This window comes from Symphalangus syndactylus, chromosome 7, assembly GCF_028878055.3.
Source record: "Symphalangus syndactylus isolate Jambi chromosome 7, NHGRI_mSymSyn1-v2.1_pri, whole genome shotgun sequence".
In the NCBI taxonomy this organism is placed as follows: domain Eukaryota; kingdom Metazoa; phylum Chordata; class Mammalia; order Primates; family Hylobatidae; genus Symphalangus; species Symphalangus syndactylus.
Genome location: NC_072429.2, coordinates 29,721,643 through 29,728,607, shown reverse-complemented (window position 1 = coordinate 29,728,607; position 6,965 = coordinate 29,721,643).

Here is a 6,965-nt window from a genome sequence, read left to right as displayed (position 1 = left end):
ACGAGGGAGACACACAACATCACAAGACCTTCAGCTCTACAAAAAATAAAAAATATTAGCTATACATGGTGGCATGCCTGTAGTCCCAGCTCCTCAAGAGGCTGAGACCTGTCTTTAAAAAAATAAATAAATAAAAATTTTATTTCTTACAACAAGCCTAAAAAGTATAGGTCTCTCCCCGTCCCCCTGCCCTTTTTTTTTTTTTTTTTTTTGAGAGTCTCGCTCTGTAGCCCAGGCTGGAGTGCAGTGGCACCATCTCAGCTCACTGCAATCTCCACCTCCCAGGCTCAAACGATACTCCCACCTCAGCCTCCCCGGTAGCTGGGACCAGAAGCACAGCACCACCACGTGCCTGGCTCTTTTGTAGAGATAGGGTCTCACCATGTTGGCCAAGCTGGTTTTTTAACTTCTGGCCTCAAGTGATCTGCCTACCTCACCATTCCAGAATGCTGGGATTACATGTGTGAGCCACCACACCAGGCCAGGTTTCTATTTTATAGAGGGAAAATGAAGGCTCAGAAAAATTATAAGCAGATTGGGAATGGTGGCTCACTCCTATAATTGCAGCATTTTGGGAGGCCAAGGTGGGAGGATTGCTTGAGCTCAGGAGCTCGAGACCAGCCTGACCAACATGGCAAAATCCCATCTCTACTAAAAATACAACAAAAAAATTAGCTGGGTATGATGGCACATGCCTGTAGTCCCAGCTACTTGGGGGAGCTGAAACAGGAGGATTGCTTGAGCCTGGGAGGTGGAGGCTGCAGTGAGCCAAGATTGCACCACTGCATTCCAGCCTGGGTGACAAAGTGAGACCCTGTCTCAAAACTAACAACAAAAAAAGAAGTTACAAGCAATTTCAGCAAGGTCACATAAGACCAAAAGCATACCGACATCCCAAAGTGTGGAAATGGTTAAACTATACTAGACTGGTGACACTAATAGGACAAATAGGACACAAACATACAAATGCAATGCAGCATAAATTTATCCATTCACTCCATTAATATAATTAATTGCCTACTTTGTGCCAGACCCTGTTTTAGGTGCAGGAATTTAGCAATAGACAAAATAGACAAATATTCTTGGTCTCATGGAGCGTGTACATAGACAGTAAACAAGTAAATTTTTTCCTGGTACCTATGTTCTCAATGATAAACCAATAAATTTAATGACATCTCCAATGCTGGTAAGTGCTGCAGAAAAGCAGGCAAGCAGGATGGGAGTGTGTGTAGGGGAGGGGAAGGTGGTGGTTAAAGAATGCTCAATGAGAAAGGTTTTGTTGTTGTTGCTGTTGTTGTTTAAGAGATGGGGTCTTGGTCTGTCACCCAGGCTAGAGTGCAGTGATGTGGTCACAGCTCATTGCAGACTCAAAACTCTTGGGCTCAAGTGATCCTCCTGCCTCATCCTCCCAAGTGGCTGGAACTACAGGTGCATGATACCGTACCCTGTCAGTTTTTAAATTTCTCTGTGGAGGCAGGGTCTTGCTATGTTGCCTGGGCTCGTCTCAAACTCCTGGCTTCAAGCAATCCTCCCACCTCAGATCTTCTAAAGTGTTAGGATTATAGGAGTGAGCCACTGTGATTGACCCAGAAGTGACCTTTGAGTGAAGACATAAAGGAGATCAGAGAGGAAGCCATGAAGATGCCTGGGGAAAGAGCTTCTCAGTCAGAGGAAGGAGCAAGGACCATGACCTTGATATGAGAGCATGCCTGGTATGTTTAAGGAGATCCAAGCAGGCTACAGTGATGAAAGTAGAGTGAGTTAGGAGGAGGGTTGTTGGAGATGAGGCTGACAGGCAACTGGGGTGGTGGTGGATGAGCAGATCATGTTGGATGGACCTTGTAGCTCTCTGAGAGGTCTTTGGCTTTGCTCTGAATGGGGGATGATCCGAACCATAAATATAGAAGATGATTCTGGTAACCATATTAAAAAGAGATTGTAGAAGTGCAGGGAAGACAGCAGTAGAGACTGGGCAACTCCTGCAAGAGATGATTTGGGGTAAGACATGTGTGATAGCAGTGAGAGTAATAAGAAGTGCTCAGCCACCATACATACTTTGAGGCAACTATTAGGTATGCTGATATTGAACAATTTCCAATAAATTTTAGCAAGTAAAAAAGCAAGTTGCTTGGCCTGGGATACTGGGAACACACAAATGTAGGTTGCAAAATAGCATATGTGGTACATCATATGTTTTTCAATGAGAAATTTAAAGTGTGTGTATGTGTGCATATGAGTGAGTGCGTATAGTGTGTGTGTGTGTGTGTGTGAAAGGAACTGGTAACAGGAGCTACCTTGGGTCAACTTGCTGTCTCAGGGAAGTAGCAAGATGGAGACTTCATTTCTAGGACATTCCCTTCGCAGAGTGAGACTTTCATCAGTCATGGATAGCCTTCTTAGGGTGTTGAAAATGTTCTAAAAATTAAATTGAGAGGGCTGTATAACTCTGTGAATATATACCAAACATTACCAAACTATACACTTTCAATGGATGAATTTTATGGTCAATGAAACATATCTCAATAAAGTTATTGAAGATAATAGCAATACTTCAGTCTTGACTTATGGATCCAATCCCATTGTCTTCTTTCATTCTCTTAGATAATTAAATAATCCCTGGGAAGGCATGTTAAACAAGGCTTTAATATGACATCAGAAGTACATATTGCCTGCTTTACTGGATTTTTATTTACAAGATTTGGGTAATTTTTCTTGACGAGGAATGTGGTAGAGCATGTATAAGCTAGAATCCAAATTTTAGAGCGCTTACAATCCAACAGAACGCACGCCGAAGAAACAGAAGAAAACAGGAGGGCAAGTAAATACACAGTAGAGTGATAGCAAATTAGTTGAATGAATGGTGACTCTAATACCCTTTACCACTACATTCAAAACCAAAAATAACTGTTTCTTAAGAAGAAAAACAATCAAAACCACAATTCTAAGGATAGTTTTGCATACATTTTAAATAAGCCTAAGGTTGAAGAGCTGTGAAGAGTGATAACACAAAACAGTGTATACAAGGCACTGAGTATATGTAGACATACAAGATTATAGATGGCTGAAGTCTAAACGTGCATTGTGGGAAGTGGTTTCAAGTCAATAACTTTTATTCTTCACCTATGATTTTGAAAAGCAAGGGAAGTAGACAGCTATATATAGCCTTTTCAATGAGTGTGCAGCCCAGGGGAGCATTGCAAGCTAGGCAGGATGTGAGGGTGGGGAGATTTCCATACCATACACAATATGTACTGGCTGGGTAAATCCCCTGGCCTAAAATACAATCCACAGTACTTTTATGTCAATGCTGCTCAGCCGAGGTGGCGTGGGCTGAGCTGCGGTCAGCCAGGGGCACCTAGGACTTCAGGAAGCCAACCTGATTTCTGCCTTACCTTCTGGCTCCGAAAAGACTACAGTCACCTAACTCTTCCCCTAAGGACCATATGCAAATCAGCCTGCCTCTTTGCCTTGGGTTGAAAAGGAAAATGAACTGGTATATATACAAAAAAGAAGTCAGACAGGGGATCAAAATAATTTTATTTCTCAACATTATGATCCAACTAGCACCACCTGTCTTCCCCTTCCCATCTCCCATCCTGTCTTGCTGCTTTACTGCTCAGCGTATTCGGCCCCACTACCAAGCGGAATCCTTCCCTGCTCACACAGGCTTAGGACAACTTCCCTGTCTCTGCTCCCTGTTTTGCTCTGTTTACAAATCATGAGATGTCCTGCCTCCGTTTACGTGTTATTTATTTAATGTTACATTGAAGAAACTTGCAGCTAAATTCACACACACAGACACACACGCACATAATAAAACACTTAACATTAAAGATAAAAATAAAGATCAGGCCGGGCGCTGTGGCTCACGCCTGTAATCCCAGCACTTTGGGAGGCCGAGGCGGGTGGATCACTTCAGGCCGGGAGTCCGAGACCAGCCAGGGCAACATGGTGAAACTCCATCTCTAATAAAAATACAAAAATTAGCTGGGCGTGGTGGTGTGCACCTGTAATCCCAGCTATCTGGAGGCCAAGGCATGATAATCGCTTGAACCTGGTAGGCAGAGGTTGCAGTGAGCCGAGATCAAGCCACTGCACTCCAGCCTGGGTGCTGCACTCCAGCCTGGGTGACAGATTGAGACTCTGTCTCAAAAAAAAAAAAAAAAAGATCAGAAACTGTCTACAGGTAGAAGGAGGTAACTGATCCAGGAGCTGGGATAAAATGATTATTCTAAGTAAATATTAAATTTAACTCTGAAAAAATATTGGAAGAATGTAAAATAAATATTAACATTGATTATTTCTGAAGGGTGAGATTAGATGTAATTTTTATTTATTTGCTGGTCTGCTCTTTCCACTAAGAATATATTTTACTTTTTTTACCAGAAATATATATATTTCAAAAAATTAGCTCTAAGTTTACTAGCCATTTCAGTCATTATTGTCTTCTACGAATCAAACCAATGATTTCTGACAAATGACATATTTTTCTTTTATTTTAAATTGGAAAGTAAAAAATCCTTCCATTTTATCATCTTTTAAATTATGTAAATTAAAAAGCAAAACATTTATTTACCTTTCCAGTTTTATATGCTGGAATTTTGATATACAAACTTCCTGCTATCACCATGTGCATTTAAATATATATTAATATAAACACAAAACATACCTGCAAAAGGTACAGAACAATATGTATGGCTTGTATGTAAAAACAAAACATAAAAACATACACGCCAAACATATTGTTCTGCGCCTTTTCCATGTTAACAATATATCCTGAAGTTTTTTAGGTTGATACGTTATGAGTATACATTATTTGTTTCCATAACCTTTTAGTGTTCCATTGTAAGGATGCACCATAGATTATTTTACTTGTCTCTCATTGATGCACATACAGGTAGTTTCCATTACAAAAAAAAAAAAATACTGCAATAACAAGGAGCGGTGGCTCACCTCTGTAATCCCAGCACTTTGGGAGGCCGAGGCGGGCGGATCAGGAGGTCAGGAGATCAAGACCATCCTGGCTAACATGGTGAAACCCCGTCTCTACTAAAAATACAAAAAATTAGCTGGGCGTGATGGCACATGCCTGTAATTCCAGCTACTCGGGAGGCTGAGGCAGGAGAATCACTTGAACCCGGGAGGGGGGCGTTGCAGTGAGCCAAGATCGAACCACTGCACTCCAGCCTGGCGACAGAGCAAGACTCCGTCTCAAAAAAAGAAAAAAAAAAACACTGCAATAAACATCTTGTACAGATACCTGTCTGTGCTCGGGCTATTTTTCCCCCTTAGAATTGATAGCTCTAGCAAACATAAGGTGTTGTTGTTGTTGTTGTTGTTGTTTTCAGAAGAAAGAAGTTATGTATGTACCAAAATATTCTGGATATGATTCTTAAATGGATATTAATAAACCTGATTAAGTTTGGATGGGAACCACAAGGAAATTAAAGGGCTTCAAAGCCACATCCAAAGAGGACAATTGAAGGGTCTCTTTGGCCTGGACACAAGAGGGCCCTGGAGTTATCCAAAGAGCAAGCCCTCAGACTAGAGAAGGTTGGAATTGTAGGACTTCAAAAGATAAAGCAATGAAGATCGGTTTTAGGTAACAGTAAGAGAGCAATCATTTATCAATGATCCAGCAGCCATTCCCCTTCCTCTAGTGGCAACACTCTAGTGTTCCTCAGAGAACCATCCCTCCACCATCTGTGGATGGTAGGTCCATGTGGCTGGGTAGGGCTGACTCCACCCCACTCCCAGATCCAGGAGTGTGTCCAGGCCTGGAAAGGATCAACTGAATATTCCGTTGTCTTGGCTCTAATGATTGAAGTACACGTGAGAATATCATGTGAGCTGGGGCAATGATTCAAAATTCTGGGACTTTTACTGGAACTATAAGGAAAGGGATCTAGCTCCACTGATAAGATGCCTGCCCAGCAGCCATTTTGCTGCCATGGAGGACAGCTTGCCCATGAATGAAACCAGCCCAGAACTAAGGAATGAAAACCAAAACCTCTGATGTCGTCATTAAATACCAGTGGACCCAGCAGTGCCAGGTTGAATTGATTTTTCCTTTGTTATAGAAATTGGTTTAAATTAGGTTTTTTCCAACCCAGTTTCAGTTGAGGCCCCAAAGCCCTATATTAATACGATAAAGGGAATGAAGTACCTCCATCCACACTTGACGCATTAAGAGGCAAAACAGATTCTGCCAGTAATAGCGTTCGCCCACATTCAGCCTTTAGAAAACAAGGCATGAAAATGCAAGAGAGAGAATGTTGGGGGCTGTGTGTTTCCTCTCACCACTAGCCCACAGGGGAAGGCGGGTGGGTGCTTATCTACCAGAAGCCAACCAAAAAGGACTTTAAGAGACCCTTCAGTGAGCTTGGTGTGAGTCCCAGAGTTTTGCAGCTATAAGGACTAGTGTCTAAATCCCACTTGGAGTAACATAATGGTGGAAATTTGTGGAAGAGCTACTTATTTGGTGTCAGAAGAAAGGGGGCTCTACTTGGGGCAAATGGTATATCCATCATTGGCTGGGACAGGAGGCCTGAGTCTTCCAGTAGAACCATGGGAAGGAATAAGTGGTATGTGGTTCCGTTTCTTTTTTCTTCATTTGAGACGGGGTCTCATTCTGTCCCCCAGGCTGGATTTCAGTGGCACGATCTCAGCTTACTGCAACCTCCACCTCCCAGGTTCAAGCAATTCTGCTGCCTCAGCCTCCCAAGTATCTGGGATTACAGGCGAATGTTACCACACCCAACTAATTTTTGTATTTTTAGTACAGACAGGATTTCACCATGTTGGCCAGGCTAGTCTTGAACTCCTGACCTCAAGTGATCCACCCACCTCAGCCTCCTAAAGTGCTGGGATTACAGGCGTGAGCCATCGTGCCTGGCTCTTTTTTCTTTTTATTTAATAGAAATGAGGTTTCCCTGTGTTGCCCAAGCTGGTCTTGAACTCCTGGG